Source organism: Heloderma suspectum, chromosome 3 (assembly GCF_057233095.1).
Source record: "Heloderma suspectum isolate Gila_16-S chromosome 3, 16-S_ref, whole genome shotgun sequence".
In the NCBI taxonomy this organism is placed as follows: Eukaryota; Metazoa; Chordata; class Lepidosauria; order Squamata; family Helodermatidae; genus Heloderma; species Heloderma suspectum.
The window spans coordinates 76,481,170-76,504,174 of NC_139460.1; the positions used below are offsets into that span (position 1 = coordinate 76,481,170).

The following is a 23,005-nucleotide window of genomic DNA, read 5'->3' on the forward strand; positions in this document are numbered from 1 at the left end:
CGGCAGCGTACCACTGGAGAGTGCTGGAACTGGACTCTGGACATAGGCATTGCAAACGTTTACAGCAATATAGCCTTGTAGTGAGACATATATATTCACACCATTTTTGTTGGACTTTTGCTTCTCTACTTCATGTGTTTTTGCAGCTGAGCTCCTACCTGGGCCTATGTGTCCTAATATGTATTATAAATACTTTAGTTAATTTTGTTGATTTTTCACATTTTCTTGCACATATTTACATACTGTTACTCATAAATGACAACAATGTATGTTATTATCTTACAAGTCATATATTTTTAAAAATATAAATGAAAGGTTTTCATGAGATGTGTTCTATCCCCATAGATTTCGTTATTACAATTTATGTATGTGTCCGTATCTCTTATAACAGGTTAGTGTAACCTCCAGTTTGCTAGTAAAACTGAATTACCATGTCATGAAATGATGCATGTCTAAAAAGTGTGTTACCAACATTAAAAGTTTGGAAAGCTCTGGTCTAAAGGCTTATCCACACAGACTGTTGTGCCCCCCCCCCCAGAACAGTCTTCTTCCAATGAAGAACTTACCTTGCCTGAGCTCAAGAACTCCCCTTTCCCCAAGGATGTTCCAGAGGCAGCTTTGCAGGAGGATGGTGGTCATGGAGCCACAGAAGTGGCAGGTCCATCTGGAATGCCTGATGGGGGCCTCCCTCCTATGATTCTTCCATCCCAGAGTGACTCTGATTCAGAGCCAGACATGGCAAGATCATCCAGCCATCAGGAGCAACAAAGCATGAAGCTTAGACAGCAAACCCGGCCTCTCTGGAACAGTATCCAGCTACAAGCAAGAAATCCAGCTCTGTAATGCTTTCCTTTTATAGCCAGCTTCATCGGAAAGCTCGTTAGTGGGTTGCAGCAGGGAGTTGGACATGTCCCAGCTGTGTCTCAGATAAAAGTGTGGCAAGCAGCATGAGCAGGTTGCTGAAAACAGCATCTTGGTGTGCTTCCCACATTCGTGTGTCTTCAGTGATCCTGACCTCCTGTCTCAGAAATTGGACCTTCTTAGACCTTTGGACTGGACCTGACTTGCCTCACCCTTGCCTGGATATCGTGCTCAGAACTGTGCCTGGCATGACTTTTGGACTGCTTGACTTTTCGGACAACCCCTTATCAACCTGGTGTAAGTAGAAGCGGCCTTGAAGAGGCCATTATCAGTCATTGCTACCCCTGCTGGTAGGGCTCCCAGCCTAATTAAGGCTTTGATAAAACAGAACACAGACACTTTTTATCCCACAATTTTATCAGGCTTCTAAATTCTTTGTGGGATTGAGATTGGCTCATTACATACGCCCCCCTTCCCCCCTTCCCCCCTTTATCTTTAAGTTCTATATGTTTCATTATATAGCCACTATTTATTTATTTATTTATTTATTTTATTTCATTTCTATACCGCCCAATAGCCGAAGCTCTCTATCACTAGATGGCGCTTTTGCTATAGCGCCACTTCCTCTTTACACGGACAAATTCAAACTGATTCTTTTTATTGGCTCATTATTCCGTTTCAAATTAAGCAGCGAAAATGGCCAGAAACCACAGCAGAGGTGTTGGAGGTTGACATCATCATGTAAAGGAACCACAAACGTCCGTGACTAACCAATCTCAATCGCAGGATAAAAGCACCATGTGGAGAAGCCCTAAACCAGTAATCCCAGCAGAGTACAGAGTACAGGAGGGGCCAATCGTGTGCTGGTCACAGACCATTGTGAACATTTTATCAAAGGGCAGTGGTGCTCCAAAGCACCCACTTATTCTTTGCTGTGGCAGGGCAGCATAACATTTCCATCTACTCATAAATAAATAATGGCCATGAGTTTCAGGTGGACAAATTCCCTTCTCTGTTGAGCATGATGGAAAGCTCCAGTGCAGAGATGGAAGCTGATCAATGAACAATTCAGTCTAGAAAGAAATAATTTGTCCCCTCACACAGCTTGAAGTCTCACTGAGCTCTAGGGGCCAGCAAAGAAAATCTTTGGCAACAGAGCCAGAGGCCAAAGACTCAAGTTGACTGTGCGCCTAAGAGTGCCCCTGAAGGACTATATTCGAAAGGTACTGGATTATATAAATGTATTTTTGTGCACCTGGAACTTCCCTTGCCTTTCCCCACTGCATTTGGTGCCTGGCTGTTTTACTTTACTTTCCTCTTCTGCTGGCAAAAATGGCCCAGTCTGGAGCTCATGTAGAGTTCTTGAAGGGAAATAATTTGAATTTTTCTACATGCAGAGCTAGCTGGATCTGCAAGGGGCAGCTGAACTGATGTCGCTTGAACACTAGCATCCCCTGCCCCCAGAAGGCAAACGCATTTTGGGATTGCAGCATTTTTGATATTGAAAACGGTCCAGCTGGGAGAAAGGGTTAAACGGCCCTTCCTTTCTGATGCTACTCTAAAAAAAATGGCAGTTGCCTGTGGCTACATTTCAGTTATAAATATCTTTGTCAGGAGAACCAGTTATAGATTTCCTGCATAACATGTAGTTTGGCTCTAAGCTAGTTAACTAGCTTTCTTTTTCTTTCTCCCTCCCTCCCTCCTGCAGTAACAAAGTTTGGTCTCATAAAATCACCTCGTAGAGGCAGGGGCCAAATCTCGCTTAGTATTCAGCATCTGTAGTTCCCACTCTCTCTAGCTCATGAAATCAGTAAGGTCTTCTCAGTACCCATTAGACTCATATCCTAGAAGTGGCTTCCCAGTATATCTAAAACATTTCATGTGCATCAGAAATGAAAGATGAGCCATGAAGTCTGCTGGCAAGAGAATGGGGGGTCAGATTACTCCTCTCTGGACCATCTGGCAATTTTAATTGCTTATCTCCATCAGTGCCCATGGGCATCATTGGATGAGTATTCAGGCAGATAGTTCGCTGCATTGAGAGCATGCCAGTAAATAACACTGCAGCTTCACTGGCTTGCTAAAGCTAACAGCATTAGGCACGTTACTGCCACATCATTTGGCATTTTCTATTGCACATAAATGCTCCAACTGGAATGGATACTGCAAGCAGCTAGCTCCTACTGTCATTTCTAAATGCTGACGCGGCTCCTACTGTGGGCAGGAAGTGAATGAGACTTAACAAGAATAGCTAATGTGATATATTATCTCATGTTTCTATTTGAAAAACACCACTGTTAAAAAGCCACACAGTAAGCATCTTAATGAGTTGATTTGCACATGGATGGAATCCAGATATTTATTTTATTTTTTCTAAAAGGTATACCCTGCCGTTCTGTGGCCAATCCTCATTCCCAGAGTGGCTTATGAACCAGTAAAAAAAATTACAAAACAAAGAAACAGCATGACATGGGATTAAAACCTCCAATCAATAACACTCCCATCACCAATATCCACATACCTTTGGATTTTGGAATTTTTCTTCCACAGCTGTCTTTGCTTTCTGTATTCCTATCAACCAGTTATCCAGAAAAAGCTGCAAGGAAACCAATGATACCCAAACATGTAGCACACCATTGGCATTAATCTGAAAGCAATGCATATGTTAGCGCTTGGTATGGCTGCCAAAAAACAGATGCCTCAGTGTTGTGACGGCTCCAGGTTGCAGTGGTAGCATATGGAAGCAGCAACCAAACTGATCATCTGGAGTGTACGGTGACATGGTACACCATCACTAGGGGGCCTTAATGGAGGTGCAGCACTAGGATTAAACAAAACTGGGTGAACCAGGAAACCACACGGTTGCCACAGGCACAGGTTACTACTGCAGTGTAGAGATCCATCAGTATACGAGACTTTCTCAGTGGCGGCCAGGCAACGGTACTGGGCTATGAGCTGGGTTGGATGGTGGCCTAATGCCCTTATGAGCACAGAATCAAAGTAGTCAGAATCTGAATAAGACGCAGCCAGGTCAGAACATATGCAAGCGACTTGCAGAAGAAAGGCTGGGCACATAATAAAGGATTTGTGCTACCACAACTCCAAAATGACTCAGAGGCAAAGATGATGGCATATCAGTATTAGGAGCCATTTGTGACTGAAGTGTCAGTAAGAAGACTGGCTCAGACCCACTGAGTGGCATCCTATGGGCCTTTTGAAAGTCCCAGAGTTGAGCACAAATCTGTATGCACCATATAGGAAAGGTGTGACTGAGAATTACTAGGTGACTCTACGCAACTTGCCAAATGTCCAATCTACTCTAGCCATAGCAGAGAAAGCCATGGTTTGCTCTCTGGTGGCTAAAGCAGATGAATAAAGCTAAACTGCCCAAAGCAACAGCTTAATTACCATATTACAAAATGTCCCCTTCATTGCTCATTAGGCAGGACACAGGAAGCTGACATATCAAGTCAGACCACTTGTCCATCCAGCTCAGTATGGTTTACACTGTCTGGAAGCAGAGCTCCATGTTTCCAAAGAGGAGTCTTTCCCAGCCCTATCTGGAGGTGCCAAGAATTGAACATGGGACCTTTGGCATGCAAAGTATGTGCTCTACCACTGAACTACAGCCCTTCCCAAGCTTACAAAGACAGTTTATAATGGGACATACTGAGATAAAAGCAAATTCCACAGACAGGCCTATCCTGCTTGAATGCATAATGTGGCGCATACAGGCGATGTGTGTGGGACAGTGTTCATTTTCTGCTTATTTCTCTGGACTTACTGTGTGTGTTAGTTTCCATTCAGGCTGGATTACTAGGATAATCCATGTAGGCCATGTGTTCTAAAATCTCAGCAGTTGTGCAGTTTAGTCCCACTACAGTGATATGAAGGCAAGATAATCTTTCCACCCTCTCTTTTCTTATTGTATTACTTCCTTAGACCACGGAAACAAAGGCAGGTATCTCCCCGATGGTTAGGATGGAATAATGGAGTACACATGCACGCGTGTTACAATGTTAACATTCATTTAGCGTCAGCAGCGTACTATGTATTGCACAGAACATCAGAGCAATGTGGTTTCTGCCACACTGGTCCGGAGGGAGCGATTAGAGCTGCAAGTAGTGTAGATTAGATAGGAAAGGAATCAGATGGTCATGAAGATGCGTGCCAGTTGGCGCTCTGGTGTGTCAAGAAAAGGCATTGCTGGAAAAGTGCCTCTCCATACTAATGCCAATATTTTTCTAATGTCTCCTGCTTTCTTGTCTGCTGATACATAATTAATTTGAGGGGAGAAATCTTTTTGTTATTGTTTATTGAAAGGCTTTTTGAAATTATTTAAATGCCTGTTTGGGATTATTTCATTTTAAAAGATTATTGAAACAATAAAAGAATGCCCACTCCCTCCTTCCCAATTATACAGTTGAAGGTAGAAGATATATAACAATAAGCCTCTGTTTCCCATATTCCTCTTCCCCCGACCCTTCATGTGACTGAAATGTATTAAACTCTCTTTCTTACATATTAAACCATTCATAATTATCACTTCCACATCTGCTAATTTGCCTCTTATGGTATTATATAATAAAGAAAAGAAAGGGGAAAAGAAAAGGGAAAAGGGGAATTTAAAAATAAAGGAGAGGGGACAATAAAACAGAGTGTGGTGTTGATAGTGCAGAGGGATGGGTGCTTCAAGGGGGCGGAATATGTTGACCCCTACAAGGGCATCCAACATAATCCACGGCACCTTCTGGATTAACAAAATAAAATACGATGAAAAAAGCGGTGACATAAAAAATACAATGTATCAGTCTAGCTGCTGACTAGTGGCCATAGGATTGTACTCAAAATACACAAGAGCGACAGACATAAAACAATGGGGTCCATGTTAAAAATACATTGCCACCTTAGGGCACAATCCTATGGCCACTAGTCAGTGGCTAGACTGATTCACCTCCTTTAAAAAATGACATCGTAAGCCTCCTTTGGACTTCATCAACCCGTGGCCTACTGTCTGAGACGGTGTAATGTGTAGATCTGTTCTAAGCTGTGCTTAAAAACAACCCCTGATAATTCTGCACATTATCTGCATGTGCTGCACTATTTACACAACTAATTATGAAAGGTTGTGTGATGGTGGAAAAGAACAAGATTGGATATCGTGCCGAGTGTACCCTACTGATATTGTAACTATTGTACTCTGGACAAAGTCTATGCTTACGCTTTAATACTGACCTGGAAATCAACTGGATGGTTGCACTGTAAACATACCATAAAGCCCTAGTCAGGTGTTCTGGAGAAAAACTCAGTTTTTCAGAATAAGCAACAACAAGTAGCCATTTGTTTTCTTGCCCAACTATACACCATCATTGGCTTAGGTGCCAAAATGTTGGAATATGATTTATACCACTCAATAGGAAACACATCTGGACCTGGGACTTTCCTATTTTTCATACTATTTTCATAACGTCTACTATTTCTCCCTCCTGTAGGGCTCAGGAAGAAATTCACTGTGGTAAGAATCAAACTGTGGAAGATTCAGTTGAGACAGAAACTCTAATGTATGGATGCTTGGGCTCTTTAAAAGTTTCATCAATTCAGAATATTATTATTATTTTTATTCTACAGTGTTGTATATGCATTGTTGACCTGTCTTTAATCAACAGGTTATAATTTCAGGATTGCTGCTGCTTCAAGCGGTATGACAGCATTTTACCTGGCTTCTCACCCATGTTCCGATATCTCTGCCTTAAACAGGTTAGCACAAATTCTGCCTTGGATGACGACAAATTATTTACTTCATATTTAGGTAGCTGTAAATTATTATAAGGATCCAGGGAGGGACAGGCTGCAAGTTGAGTCAAGACAAGAGTGCTTTCATTTCCCTATCTAATTTCTCCTCTTGTAAGACTTTCTTGAGCCTTTAATTGGATGCATAAGCAATGAATGTAGCTGTCATAAAGGCCTTAAAGGCCTCCCATTCAGCAGCATAAGAGGTGGTTGATCCTTCATTAAGAGTGAAAAACTCCTTACGTTCTGAATGGTCACTGAAAAGGGAGAAATTCAAGTGCCAATTCTTTGAGGATTTAGAAGGCTTTCTCCCTTCCAGTGTGAACAAGACCAGGGCATGGCCTAAGATGGCAATTTTATCAATCTGGCAGGAGTAAAGTAGAAAAAATTCTTTAAAAAAAAACACAGTCTAGCTGGAAGCAATTATGTTGAACTGATGAGAGAAAAGTATAATCACACTCATTAGGGTATAATAGGCACCAAACATCTACCCACTATTGGAAAGCCATATATCCTGAGACCCAGGCCTGGTACTGAGAGCCCAGAGACTTAGAGCAGCCCCCAAACCTCCACTTCAGCCATCCCCACTGGTGAAGGGCCCAACATTCCATTTTTAAAGGGTGAAAATGTACTTACATTTTGAGTAGCGGCAATCTGAGCCAATCAGAGGCTGCCTTTGGGTGGGGAAACAACCAATGAGTGCACAGGGCAGTCTTTACGTAGCTGCTGTGCTCTCATTGGCCAAGTCCCTCCAAAAGGCAGCATCTGATTGGTTCAGATTTTGGAATTTTGGAATTTGGTCTTCTGGTTAGGGGTGTACGAAACCCCACTTACCTGGCTCCGCTGGGGTCCGTGGGGGTGGGGAGGTGATCCAGTCCTCCCACCAGAATCCTCGATGGGGGGGGAGGCAATCCGGTCTCCCCCCCGGAATCCTGCCCGGCTGGCTCCGCTCCGCGGCCAGTCTGTGGAGCCGCCGGTCGGCCGATCCGCAGCAGGGCCTCCATCCACTGCCGGGCTGCTGCGGACGCAAATGGCGTCCTGCGTAGTTGCCGCCATTTGCGTCCCTGCTTTAGCCGTGATAGGCTACGTAAATATATACGTAGCCTATCACGGCCTAGCGTAGGGACGCAAATGGCATCCCCTACGCAGGCCGCCATTTGCGTCCGCAGCAGCCCGGCAGCGGATGGAGGCCCTGCTGCGGATCGGCCTGGCTGGCGGCTCCACAGACTGGCCGCGGAGTGGAGCCAGCCGGGCAGGATTCCGGGGGGGAGACCGGATCGCCTCCCCCCCCCCATCGAGGATTCTGGTGGGAGGACTGGATCGCCTCCCCACCCCCGCGGACCCCAGCGGAGCCAGGTAAGTGGGGTTTCGTACACCCCTAACCAGAAGACCAAATTCCAAAGTTAAACATAAAAGAGGAAAAAATAAAATAAAAAGCCCACACGCCTTCATAAAATGTTAACAATCACACATGCAAACAACCCATCACTCATTCAGGTCACACTGACCCATACTAAGCACACCTGTCCTCACCCAAAGTCACCCATTCACCACCCCACCCCCACTGCACAGACGAAACTTTAACACAACACACAAACACAAAACACCTTAAAATGTATCAAGGCAGCACCAGCGGCAGGTATTTCATTTCATTTCGTCTCATTTTATTTATTATATTTCTATACTACCCCATAGCTGAGGCTCTCTGGGAGATGCACGAAAATTAAAAGCCATTAAAATACATTATATAAAGTATAAAACTATTCATGTAAGGACATAAAACAAATAGCACACACAACAGCAATATATATCTAAAACAATTTAAAATGATCAGTCAGAGTACATCCAGGATCTGATCAAAAGACTCGTTATATGCTGCCGAATGCCTGAGAGAAGAGGCCAGCTTTAACCTGGAGCCAGAAAGATGACAATGTTGGCACCAGGCGGTATATGACTGGGTCAATATTGACATTGCCTGTTACATCTGCCTGTTACATCTGAACCTGATAGCCAAGTGTCAGATACCTACAGTCTTAACTTGTTTATATGTTGAGACCCTAGGAAATCACCCTCAAATGAACTTTCTTTTTCTTGTATTTTACAGTGCTGGACAAGATAACTCTGTGAATGGCACTAAAGAAAGAATCAGCAATTGTCAGAGTTAAGTGTGCAGATTTGTGCAACTTGACACACATTATTATCAATTCACTATATCACTCACACCAGTCCATCAATTACACAGATACATAATATTGTAATTCCGAAGATCTGCAGAAAAGACTTGTTTTTGCCAGAATAATATCTGGTATCATTTCCAGAAAATGGATTTAGAGGGCGACAAAAATAACTTTTCAAAAACAAAAAACAGATAACTATCCAGAACGAATGTAACATTACCTCCAATTCTTCCCTGCTATTTTCTGATTGCTACTAGCTTGTTTCTTGATGTCATAATTATTGTTTTTGAAGGGTTAGGATTTGTATGGCTGATTCAAGAATACTCAGTAAAAAATAATTTTAACCCTATGGTTATGACTCATACGAGGTGTATGTAAACACTAAGAATCACCCTAAGGCTTTTTGTGTGTGCAGTGGTAGTTGAAAAAATAATAATCAGAAAATTATTTTCAGTAATGATTTCAGGGAAAAAGTAGCATTTTAAAGAAATCATCATACTATATTTTTTCATGGCACACTAACGTTATGGTCAACATGTCCATATCAAAAACCATGTAGTGCAAAAAATAGTTTGACATCTTGATTCATGTAGGGGAAAAACAGCTAATGGCAATAAGTGGATTTCACGGAAATCCACAATGATCCTGAAACAAAATACATTATTAATCATTAGACGCTCATCTGGTTTCCAGAGCCAGATTAATATATATGTTTCTCACAGACAAAGAACTTCACTTTGCATTAGGCTTATAAAGTCTCCAGAGGCAAATTAGAATGAAAATATACTCTTCGTTAAAAGAGATTAATTCAGAGTGGACAAGCAGCAGTGCTGGAAACCTCTCAAAGCAGAGAATGAATTACTGTGTTGTCAGCCGGTTGTCAGATCTCCATCTTCTGGAAGGACAGTAAACAAATGAAAGCATACATAAATGCTTTTCCACCAGCTGAACTTAACATACGCTAATCACACAGAGTTTGCTTCGCATAGGCATCCCCAGAAAGGATATATCTTAAAACTATTGTCAAACATACAGTAAAACGTTGGGTGTGCTTTAGGTGCATGCAGCTGGGCTGGCAGAAGTGGACTTCCTGCCCCACCAGCACCCTGAAAATGCTACACCCAAAGTCAGGGAGAACCTGTCGAATGGGTTGAGCTGTGGTGTGGGGGGAGAGCAGACCTCTGAAAAACGGGTGGGCATGCTTTCTGTGAGCAAAGCCCTTCCATCTACAGAATAGAGATCCTGGATCCAACCCATTATTTCAACTGCACCAACGATGTCCATGGTGCTTTACAGAGTAAAGCAAAATAAATGCAGGGCCCTGCTCTAAGAAGCTTACCTTTTACATTTCAGCAGTGGCAGAAACAACAAAAGGAGAGACAAGGGTTATAGGGGACAGATATGTACGTCAGAAGCTGCACGGGCTCAAACCATAAACCTTTGATTCTCTGTGCAGCCAAGTGGTGAACGTGGAATGTTTCCTTGGTAGTAAAGTGTTGTGAAGCTCTGCCCAGGCTGGGTATTGGGCCCTCCTGAACAGGAAGAGCTATGTAAGGCTTTCTGTTTGGGCTCAGGTCTTTCCTGAGCAGCATGGTCCTCCTGAGCCAAGTGTGTTTCGCTGTGTTCTTCAGTTCTCCCTCCCTGGCTCAACTCCTGGCTCACCTGACAGCTGTGTACAGCTTAGTCTTGAAAATGTGCAAAATGCACAACAGGCTTCGTTTTTGTTCGAGGCGATGACACTTGCCTTACATGTATATTTCCATATTTGCTAATGTTACAAGTGACAGTATTCTTCCTGCAACATCCATAACTGTTGTTTCTTCCAGCCATCATTTAAAGAGAGTACAGAAGGATATAAAACAGGTGCCAGCGTGACATTTTGTTTGTTGCAGTAGCGTGATTCTGGCTTCCTTCCTCTTTTCTTCTTCAATATACCTACCTCTGCAGCAAAAGTAGATAACTTCACTAGTTTGGGTCTCCCCTCCCCAAAGCTAGTTCTGGTTGGCTTGTTAGCCCCATGTTTGTTTGTTAAAGACACTGTTTATACGCTCGTACAAGCACCATTTATAGAATTATACTTTTAAACTTTCATACGATATCATACGATTCCCTTGATCTCAGTCCTCCAGATACCTTTGCATGTGCAACAACAACATGGTGAATGAACATTCCAGAGGTAAGTAACTCCTGTTTTGATGTACGCCTAAACCAGTGATGGTGCCACAAAGCACGATCTGTAATATTAAACTAGGCTGTTCATAATTCCCATGTGTATAATGACTGCCAGGTCTGATGTGCTGTAATTGTAATAAGTTTGTAATTGAACATGTGATTTATTACCAGTTAATATCTCTTTTTGTACCTGCGTAGTCTACATGGGTGGCATGACTAAGGAGCCAAAGTCGGGCAATATCCACCATCCTTGTGCATGCTCAGATATTGCTTACTTTAACCTTTTAGTTATTCCGGGTCTATCTAGTCAGTTTGTAAACAAAATACATTTGACAATGGCCAGTCAGAGAATGATACATCATGACGAGCTGGTGCAAAAACAGAAAGTTGTACTGAACATGCACGTTCCCAGGGCACATTTCACTAATACCCGAGTGCTAAAATTTGACTATGATTTGAAAGTTTGGAATATAGGAGAGCTGAATTCTGAGATTTCATTCAGCTGGACTTGTGAATCACGGCCAGTTCCAATTACAATGAGGTCAGTTCTCCCATCATTAGTTGAGACTCTACATGAGACAATCCCCTTGTGTCAAGCTCTGTGCACTATGGATTGTATCCAATGTCAGTCCTACTTAGAATAGGCCCTGCTGAAATGAATAGCATGTAATTTAAACGAATATATTGGATGCAACCGATTCAGTACAACCTTATGATTGCCAGAACAAGACATGTTATAGCTTTGCAGTGTCTCTTTCAAGGAGCATGGGTTTTTTCAGATCCATGCCATTGCCTTCCTTGTATATGACTGATATCTCGGATAACTCTAAAACTAAGCTTTATATTCCCATAAGCAAGTAGCACCTTTTGTTACCTTTCTGCCTCTTAGGTTTTTACTTGCTTGATAAGCACTTATGCAAATCTCTATGTTTAAGACACACATTCTGGCAACACCCTGGCAAGCTATTATTAGTTTTAATTAACATTTTAGGAAATGAATTGAGGCATATCTGTTTGCTCAGGTTCACACAGACAGTTCGTGTGAATTGTGTCTGAAAAAAGAAGCAGGCATTGAAATCTTAAGTGGGGTCAGAGGAGGAAACAATATGATGGATCTTCAGCCTTGTCCACAGCCCTGTTGGCTCGTGTTGGCCAGGGCAGAAGGTGAGGGGCTGAAGTTTGCCCCCCCTTTCCCCCAGTGAGCAAGTTTTAATTTTCCCTCTCCTATTGGTTAGGATAGGGGGGGCCTGATCCTGAGGGGCTTTGAATCTGGAAGATATCCCCCTTTCCCCCCTACAGATGAAACACCCTGTTGTGGGGCTAGGGCTGAGACGAAGAACAAAATGGCGCCCCCTCCTATTCCATGTAGAAATTTCTTTCTTCAAGATTGAACATCTTTCTTCAACACCAATGATGGGACAACATCCTCCGCCACACCTGAAGGCAGCAGGCTAGCTTAGGAGCATAGGGAAAGCCACATGGCACAGAATTCTCTCCTCCAACCCCTTGCTATTGCCTCCCAGCATTTGCCACCTGAGGCAACCACCTCATTTTGCTTAATGGTAGGGCCGGCCCTGTGTGGCGCCATTAATCAGCCACTGCCAGCTGGAATACCTCTGCAGTAGTTTTGTATCTATGTAACTCTCTGTGGGCACAGTGGGGGGGTTTCTATAGTGGCAGATCACCCCCCCCCGACCCCCTTCTGGCAGAGGGGCACCTCTGTCTAAAACTAACTCTCTCCAGTAAGGTAGCTCTGGGGGTTAGGCTTTGTAACTTGTAACATAATTTCAAGAATAAGGCCCTAACCATTAGACCAACGTTTGAGCCTACACTTGTTCTGATCTCATTCACCTCTCTCCCTCATTAATTTTTTTCTAAATAGTCAAAATAATGGAAATATGAAAAAACTAAAAGCTAAGCAGGATCAGCCCTGGTTAGTACTTGGATGGGGAACCGCCTGGGAATCAGGCTTCCTGCACTGAGCAGGGGGTTGGACTCGATGCCTTGTAGGCCTCTTCCAACCCTACGATTCTATGATTCAATAAGAAATGCAGTCGAATGTAGGGACTGAACTGGATCGTTCTGGCTTGAGCTTTGATTTAAAAACTCCTTCATCAGATACATAATCAGGCATTAACTATGAAAGCTGTAAACAAAAGGATATCACTTTCTATCTTCTAACAATGCTGTTTGCCAAACAGCTGAAAGGTACAAGGACAGCAGTAGTCAGTGGTGGCTTCCTGCATCTGAATAGATAAGCAGAAATGGGATACTGTCAACAAAGACGAAGGCTGAATCAACACATAGCAGTTATACCGTTATCATACTGTTATCGTAATTATTGATGCCCATTGGTGTCATGTGTACCAATAGTTATGGTAACGGTTTGATAACGGTATAACTGCTATGTGTAGATTCAGCCCAAGATACAGGACTTGTAATGCTGCAACAACAATACTGATGTAACTACTGCGATCTGTTTCTGACCCTGCTACTTGCTTCTATTTGTTTCTATGCTTTTAATGAATTTCATTTATTTTATGTTTTATAAATTTGTTAATTGTTTTTAAATGCTTTCAATATTTTACATAAAAAAGAGGGGTACAATATATTGAAATGCATACCTGCATTTCATTGGTGATTTACTTCTGGATTTATAGTAAACAGTTTACTTGGCGATTCATTGGCGATGTACTTCTGGATTTGCAGTAAACATACATACCATGTTCACACCTGAGGCTATTCTGATGTATGCAATATTGCTATTGCAATGGCAAAGTAGCGTTTGCCAGCATAACCAGAAACTACCTGAAACTACCGCTTCTGGAATGGGACAAGTCAGTGGAGGTTGTGGAAGGGAGCTCCGCTGACTTCTCCAGTTCGGGAAGCAGTATTTTGAGTAGTTTCTTGGATTGCACTAACAAACCTTACTTTCCCATTGCAGTAGCAGTCATTCCTGCTAGCGTAATGTGTTCAGAGCTGGCGGATGGCCAGCACTGGATGCTGCCATACGTATGTGTGTGTGAAAGTCAACCAAGAAAATGAATGAATACGCATGTTGTTGCTCTGAAAAGGCGCACAACATACAAAAAGCTTTCTTAATTGGCATAGCTAATTTGTTTAATGAGACACATTTGGAAGAGAAGGAATGCAGCTTGTGACCTGGGCTCATCACAGCCACAGCTACCCAGAAACAAGTCACATGACTGTGGTGGTTGATGGGACTGTGGATGCTTCCAGAAATGTTTAATTAGTTTTCATCTGCCAATCCATAACTACAAAACTATATGTCTGTGACTGTGCCTGAAAATAAGAATCAGAGCTAACTAGTCAACAGGACAGTCACACGGGTTCTTCCACAGGGAACTTTCTCAATTTGCTACTCTGACCAATTTTTCTTTTTATTGCCCCCACCCACACTGACTCTGCATTCTGATGGTACTGTTTTCTCTCACATGTTTGAAGCAACACTGGTATGCCTGATAGGAAAGGGAGTAAACATGACACAGAGAGAAAGCAAACAGGCAGGCAACAGCGCCTGAACAAATATGCAAGGCAAGGAAGATTCAGCACTGGCCTTTTCTAAAGACCAAGATGTTACTCATATCTTCTCAGGTGCTAACCTATGCGACCTGCTTCAGGTGGCTTCACAGTAATGCGAGTCTTCATTTATGGAAGAAGAATTCCCGGGGGGGGGGGGGGGCTGGCCCAACAATCGAAGGCACTTTCAGGTAACAACACACTTTTATTTGATAGAGAGAAAACAACACTGCAGTGGGGGAGTTCACTCTCTGCACAGTGAAATAAACTCCTCCCCACATGCTACTAGCTTTTTATTAAGAAATTGATTACATACGCAGAATGCTTGTTGACTCAAAAGGAGGTCTACCTTAACCACACGTTCTTAAACCATTGGCTGGCCTGTCTGGAGAATGGTAACATACAGGCAGTTCCCTATTTGGCTTGTTCATATATAGAAACTTTTGGTGGTTAAGCAAACTGCTTTTCAGAACTTTGCAGATCTTGCATTTTTCGGACAGTGCGGTGGTCATGTACACATTTGAACATTCCACAGTTGGGATGTGGAATATGGCTTCACTCTGGTCTATTACAGCTGGCCATAACGGGGACAGGGGGAGAGATTATTGAAAAAGAGGTGGGAATGCTGGTTGCAGGATTGCTTCAGGCCCTCGGTGCCAACTGTTGTCAAGGCAACAACACTCCCTAGCTAGGCCCAGGCTCCAGAGACCTTGGTAGCTGCTTTAGGCCAGTCTTATTCTAACAGTCGTCAGCAACTCCAGTTCAGTTCCAGCAGGCGTGCTACAGAGCGGACTGACATGGGAGCCAAGCTGTTATTTCCTCAGGTATGAAATCTATAAATCTATACATTTATTTATTGAATTTATATCCCACTTTCCTGCCAAAAACTGGCGTTCAGTGTGCATCACGATCAAATTGGGATTAAAAACAAATTCTTAATTAAAGCATAGCATGAATTAAGTACAATTGTATTAATACAAAATTGTAATACAATTGTATTAATTAGAAATACAACAACAAAAGAAACAAACAGCACCAACCGATTGAAACTCCTTCAGCAACAGATCGCCTTATATGCCAGAGGCCTGGCTGAATAAATGTCTTTGCCGCCCGCAGAAGGACAACAGAGAGATGGCTCACTTAGCCTTCTTTGGCAGGGACTCCCAGAGCCTGAGAGCGCCCACTGAGAAGGCCCTCTCTCATGTCCCCACGAAATGCGCGTTGATGTTGCCAGGACCGAAAGAAGGGCCTCCACTGAAGAACCAATTACCTAGGGAGGTGGTGGGCTCTCCCACACTGGGGGCAAACAAGATGAGTCTGGACAGCCATCTGTCAGGGATGCTTTGACTTAGATTCCTGCACTGAGCAGGAGTTGGACTTGATGGTCTTGTAGGCCCCTTCCAACCGTACTATTCTATGATCTTAAAACCCAGGCAGGCTTGTACGGGAAAAGGCAGTCTTTCAGGTAGCCCGGTCCCAAGCCATATAGGACTTTCTAGGTCATAACCATAACAGGCTGTGTGCTACTGGCACAGGTTTTGGTCACACTGCCTGCTGTACATTTATGGCTAACCAAATGCATCCATCTTGGATGTTGCTGCCTTAGGTGTGGAACAGCTCACCGGCTCCTCCTTAGCTTTTAAGAAAAGAAAATGGAGAGGAGGGTATAAAGAGCAGACAACATAAAGGCAATTCAGAAGAATGGCCACGTGTCTTTCCCCGTCTGCTATACTTTTCTCCTTTGCTGTGCTGATTCCTCAAAGTTCAAACTGGTTTACATCAATATTAAAAAGTACATCAAAACCAAGAAAAGCAAAAATCAGAAAACCATAGGATTTGCCTTGCCGGTACCTATATACAATGCACCTGCTCTCTGCTAATGGGTTATGCAGGATGACGTGGTGTCTGTGGTGGTCAATGAATGATGCATGGATGGCCCCCTGTGGGGACAAAGTTAAACTCTGACCCTTTCCCACTTTATGATTTCTTGATTAACCATGTAAGTGATAACACTAACAGATTTCATCCCAAGAATTTAGTAAAAAATATAAAAAGAATGAATGTATAGTATAAATTACACTGAGCATCAAAGCCTAAATTACCTTAGTGTCCCAGCAAGCATTTTATGCAGACGAGCCCTTTCAATCTGAGCCAGTTGTTTTACTAGATAATAGGGCTTTTGGAAGGCAATGACATAGGTGTTTTGTGTTGGTGTAGGGATTGGGCAGGGGGGGTGGGTCTGGTCAGCTTTATCTCAACATGCCATATATGGAGCTACTCATGGAATGCCTCTGAAGGGCTCTTTCCGATAGAGTGTGATAAGGCCCTCCAAGAGCAGTTTTGGAAATGACTGAAGGTCAGCACACAAATGATGCCTTGTTCTAGAATACCTTTTGAAATGATTGTCTTGGGGGACTCTTTCCTCCAATGGTCTGCCGTTACTGCTTGTTTTCCGTACTCTCTTTCCAGTTATTTAGTATGTGACAAGCGTGTGATAACTAATAGTATGTCAAGGTTCATTTCACGAAGTGTTTGGCCTTTGACCAAGCCACACACACACAAGTGAAACTGCAAATCCTTTGGCAGTGTCGGGTTTCAGTATGAAACTTGGCAATTCTGTGGTATGTTTTCTTTGGATTTAGTTTCCTAGTGGAATAAGACAGACAGCTACCCCCCACCCTTTTGCTTTCATTTTCCCCCAGTTATTCCTTGGGAGCGAGTTCCGTTTTTATTGGAGGCGGGCAAGATTCAGCAAGAAACAGTGTATTTGGACAACATACGTGCTGGTTGTTGTTGTTGTTTTTAAATAGCTCATTATAACTACAGAACAAGACAAACCCTTTAACGAAACAATGGAACTTGTGTTTTTGGTGCGCAATCCCAGTTGAAAACGGCGAGTTTAGTTTGTATTACAATAGTTACCTGGTGAGTTGCTTAGCAAAATGGGCGTGGAGGGGACCTTCCCAATTGCCTTCCCTAAATAGAATGACGACTAGCAGTAGATAGTAAATTGAATATCAGATTTATTAGAGCCCCTCATTTCTATATTTGAAAGCCATCCAAGGATTAGACAGTAGAAAAGCTGAGGGGAAGCACCTGACCTGCCAAGGCCCATACAGTAATCCGTATGTTTTAAGTAGTATCGGTTGAACGCAGTCTAATTTGTTTTTATTACATTTTTCACATAATTAGAACACAGTACCTGACCTGCCAAGGCCCACACAATAAAGTAATTCGTCTTCCTCATCTACCCCACTTTGTTGCTTTCTGTTTTCTTCTTTCCAAAGGCTGGAAGAACATATCTGGATAATCCTTCACATCTTGCTCTTCCAAAGCTCTGTTGTAGATCCAATGGGAGGAAACAGGACCTTCAGAGAAGGACATTCCTTAAATAAACCAATCTGAATATTTAAGAACAGAACTGCTATTGCTCAGCATCTCTCTGACTACTTAAAACAATCGAGCTGGCATCTATGTTGACTTGAATGCAAATGGTCCCTGCAGGCTATTTGAGTTAAAAAAGCTGTTTGTTTTATTCAACTGCATTTTGGATTTTTATTTAGTTCCACCCTCCGGGATACTCTATGCTTGCGTTCTCAGCTCATTATATTCAGCTATTATATATTCACTAATCCTTATGTTTTAATTAGTATTTTAATTAGTATTTTATTTATTGAACTCAGTCTAATTTGTTTTTATTACATTTTTCACACAATTAGAACGCTTCCCTATTTTATATTTTCTTTAGTGAAAATGGTTTGAAACTAGGAAATACAATCTGATTACTCTGATCCTAATCACATCTAGAGACAGAGCTCTTAACTCCATGACTTAGGATGTAGAGGAGCCATCTTCATTCACCAATGCTGCTATAGTACCTATATGTACACAATATCAATATTCCCTCTTTTAGGAAAATTCCACTGGCAGTGGAATTTTATATACTCTTTTAGGAAAATTCCACTGGCAGTGGAATTTTATATCCAATAAATCATAGGATAAGCATATTGCATGTAGGTATTCCCAAAGCAAACGTGTACAGGCAAATAACTGCAAATACAGAACTTGCTGCACATCTTTTCTTTTTATCGTCTTGTCTTGAAATCTTTGCACTTGCTGTATGCACTGCTCCTTGTATTTCCAACGTCTATGTCCAACTTTCCCTTTGCATATTAGAGTATATTCACCTGACTATTAATTTCATTTGCTGATTGTTGCTATAGTTCCAAGTTTGGGGTACATTATATCTCCTTCCAACAAGTGCAGGCTGTTCATCACCAGCAAAGGAAGCCTGCTTTCATTAGCACATGCATGGGATATCTGTAGTTCATGTCTATATAAGTCAGTCTTTATATGATACAGTGTTTTGCTGGTGGCAAAGAACCATTTTTTATTATACATATGTCTGTTCCCCTTATGACCTGGAACCCCTGAGCAACCCCTTAAGGATCTCTTGCCTCCTTAAGAGTCCCACATTTCTTCTTTTGCCTTCCCCTTTCCAGTAACGTGGGGTTTAGGTTGTAGGAGTGAGGTGACTGACACTCTAGACAAAGGGTTTAACCACAACAGTTTAGTGGTAAATTAAAGCAAGCAGATCAAAACGAAAGGTATTTACACAATAGAGCTGAGTGATACAAAAGGCATTACGAGAAAATAAAAGTTGCAAAACCCAAGTTCCTTTTCCCTAGCTGTACTTAGACTTCTCCAGGTTGCTTCTTCAGGCTCCCTCTTCAGGCTCTGGTCTTCCTGACTCTGCTCCTACTGCTCTGGTCTTTGTGACTCTCTCTTTTTATGTCCTCCTCCCTCAAAACAGAAAATAGTGCTTCAAACCTGAAGAAATGAAACGTAACCGGGGAAATGAAATGAGTCCTCTCAGGGATACCCCTGCCCAGCAAAAAACTCCAGGCCTCTAGGCCTGACATTTTTCCTTGCCTCTCTGTAGTCCTCAAACCTTCACAATATAACACAAAACATATCCAGATCTGAGATTATATTTCAGCAAGAGCCATGTCCCCAACCATGCTAAAACAGAAGGCAAATATTGTGTGAAATATCTGCACAGTAGTAGTTATTTTGTTTTTTGTTTTACAAAGATTAGGGTTAGGAAGATGGAAGAAGGTGGAAAGAGATTGGATAACTAAAGAAATTGAAGGAAAATCTCTTTCATCAGCAGGGATACTGTTTCCTGTTCTTATCTTTTTTTACATACTGAACTATATCCTCCTGCTTCAATGAACATATAGATGAGGATGTTGGACAATGATACTATAATGTTTTGCTTAGGTTGGTAGGATTAAAGCAGTATTACACATGTATTGCTGCACTTTTTCATTTCCTCTGTGTGGTGCTTCTCACCACACAAAAAGATACACACGAAGTTGAAAAGCAAAGCTTTTTTTACTGACACAATTCCTCATAATACACTGCTAAAAAGTTGTCATCTGGACTGGATTATAGGACTGGAAAAATCATAGAATTGTAATGCACCTGAAGGGTAAGTAATTGAGGGAATGATCCTATGGTCCCTAGACAGCACCTGATGGGCCATAGAATAGTTCTGATTCCCAGATCCAAAGTCAGAGACAATGCTCCGACCTCAGAACTGGGAATCAGAGCTCCACCCTCTCTCCCTCCTAGCCAGCAGTGAAAGAACTGCACTGGCTGCCTCTCCAAGGTTGGGAACATGACTCAGAGAGGGGGGAAAGAGGGCATTTCGGTGGGCGGGGAGGGGAGGAGACCAGAGAGGTGAGGATACAAGCTATCCTGAGGCCTCTCCAGCCTCCTTCTCTCCCCCTACGAGACGCTTTTGCTAGATGGGCAGAAAAGTCCCTCTAGCAAAAATGCAGGGAGGAAGAACAGGGAGGCGAAGTTTGCCTCCTCCGCTCCTCCCACCCTCCATAGAATAACGGTAAGCTTCTGAGTTCAGAGGCTTACAATCATCGCAATAGGACTGCGCCCTTAAACTACGTCACTAACATCAGCCATGGCACATAGAAATAAGAAACCACCTGCAGATTGCTTTCTATTCTTGGGGGGAGGGGGGGAGGGAGGCTAAACGGTCATCCTAATACAGTTTTGTGGTTGGTACAGTTTGCAAAACTGTGTGGAGTGCTGGTATAAGGCAGTGAGCAATTTTGAATCTGCATACATTTTAGTGCAAAGTTCTTTAGGAGATGGACTTGGGAAACTTGCCCACACACTATAATACAAAAAATGCTGGAAAGTGTCCAGAGGATTCAGTGAACACCTAGTATACTGCATTATATTTTCTGCTGATCTGAACTGCACAGTTACGTATATAAGGCTTGTCATTTTGATGCATTTGGCAAATAACTTATAACACTATAAATGAGAATTATTGTGAGAGTGTGGAAAATGTGTGGGTGAGTCAGAAGATGGGGAGGTGTATGTGCTGCTGCACGCGAACCATTGGAGTGAAGTACCAATACTTTCCTCATTCTTATTTTTCAGAGCAACTATGCCAAAGAGCATTTCTCGTTCAGGAAGCAATCAGGAATATAGATGCCTTGGATGATCCAAAAGATTTCTGAGGAATCTGGTTATTTAGGCCCATTTCCTCCCCTGAGGCAGGTTCATAGAATCATAGAATAGTAGGGTTGGAAGGAGCATACAAGACCATCGAGTCCAACCTCCTGCTCAATGCAGGAATCCAAGTCAGAGCATCCCTGACAGATGGCTGTCCAGCCTCATCCTGACTGCCTCCAGTGTGGGAGAGCCCACTACCTCCCTAGGTAACTGATTCCATTGTTGTATTTCTCTAACGGTCAGGAAGTTTTTCCTGATCTTCAGCTGGAATCTGGCTTCCTGTAACTTGAGCCCATTATTCCTTGTCCTGCATTCTGGGATGATCGAGAAGAGATCCTGGCCTTTCTCTCTGTGACAACCTTTCAAGTACTTCAAGAGCCCTATCATATCTCCTCCCAGTCTTCTCTTCTCAAGGCTAAACATACCCAGTTCATCCAGTCTCGGTTCATAGGGCTTTGTTTCCAGTCCTCTGATCATCTTTGTTGCCCTCCTCTGAACCCCATCCAGCTTGTCTGCATCCTTCTTAAAGTGTGGTGCCCAGAACTGGACACAGTACTCCAGATGAGGCCTAACCAGTGCTGAGTAGAGGGGAACTAGTACTTCCTGGGATTTGGAAGCTATGCTTCTATTAATGCAGCCCAAAACAGCATTTGCCTTTTTTGCAGCCATATCACATTGCTGGCTTATATTCAGCTTATGATCTACAACAATTCCAAGACCCTTCTCACTTGTAGTGTTGTTGAGCCATGTGTCCCCCATCTTGTCACTGTGTATTTGGTTTCTTTTTCCTAGGTGCAGAACTTGGCATTTATCCCTATTAAATTTCATTCTGTTGTTTTCTGCCCAGTGCTCCAGTCTATCAAGATCACTTTGAATTTGGTTTCTGTCTTCCAAAGTATTAGCTATCCCATCCAATTTTGTGTCATCTGCAAATCTGATCAGCATTCCCTGCACCTCCTCCTCCAAGTCATTAATAAAAATGTTGAAGAGCACTGGGCCCAGGACTGACCCCTGTGGTACCCCGCTCGTTACCTCTCCCCAGTTTGAGAAGATCCCACTGATAAGCAGTCTTTGAGTCCGATTCTGTAGCCAACTGTGGATCCACTGGATTGTTGTTTCATCTAGCCCACTTTGAGCGACTTTGCTCATCAGGATATCATGGGGCACTTTGTCGAAAGTTTTGCTGAAGGCAAGGTATATTATGTCCACAGCATTCCCACGGTCCACAAGGGAGGTTACTTGATCAAAAAATGAGATCAGATTTGTCTGGCAGGATTTGTTCTTGACAAATCCATGTTGGCTTCGGGTAATCACCTTGCATTGTTTTCAAGTGCTTACAGATGGATTGCTTTATCATCTGCTCCAGAATTTTCCCAGGGATTGATGTCAGACTGACTGGTTTGTAGTTCCCCGGTTCCTCCTTTTTACCCTTTTTGAAGATAGGGACAACATTAGCCCTCCTCCAGTCATCTGGCACTTCACCTGTCCTCCATGATTTCTCAAAGAGAATAGACAGTGGTTCTGAGAGTTCTTCTGCCAGTTCCTTTATTACTCTAGGGTGCAGTTCATCTGGCCCTGGAGATCTGAACTCATTCAAAGTAATTAGGTGTTCCTTGACCATATACCTATCAATCTCAAGCTGCAATCGTGCCCCTTCAGCCTGTACTTTGCCTTTGCCAGGGGCGTCATAGACCCTCTTTTGGGAGAAGACTGAGCCAAAGTAGGAATTGAGCACTTCTGCCGTTTCTTTGTCATCTGTTTCTTTGTCATCTGTTGTTTGTAATTGTGCCTTGAGAATTTCCTTTTTTTAAAAACTCCCACCCATCTTGGACTCCTTTCCTCATTAGAGTCGCTTGCCATGGGACCTTACTTATCATTATTCTGAGTTTATTAAAATCAGCTTTCCTAAAATCCAGGGT

At 42.8% G+C, this 23,005-nt stretch overlaps 1 protein-coding gene across 2 annotated transcripts in view; it reads left to right on the forward strand.

Moving 5' to 3' along the window:
- The first annotated feature begins 15,304 nt into the window (after nucleotides 1–15,304).
- Nucleotides 15,305–23,005, forward strand: part of LOC146349810 (coxsackievirus and adenovirus receptor homolog) — an 80,932-nt gene continuing 73,231 nt past the window's right edge. For both annotated transcript variants that reach the window (XM_084843531.1, XM_084843530.1), the window contains exon 1: nucleotides 15,305–15,364. The gene's annotated coding sequence lies outside the window, so the exon portion shown is untranslated. The remainder of the gene's footprint in view (nucleotides 15,365–23,005) is intronic.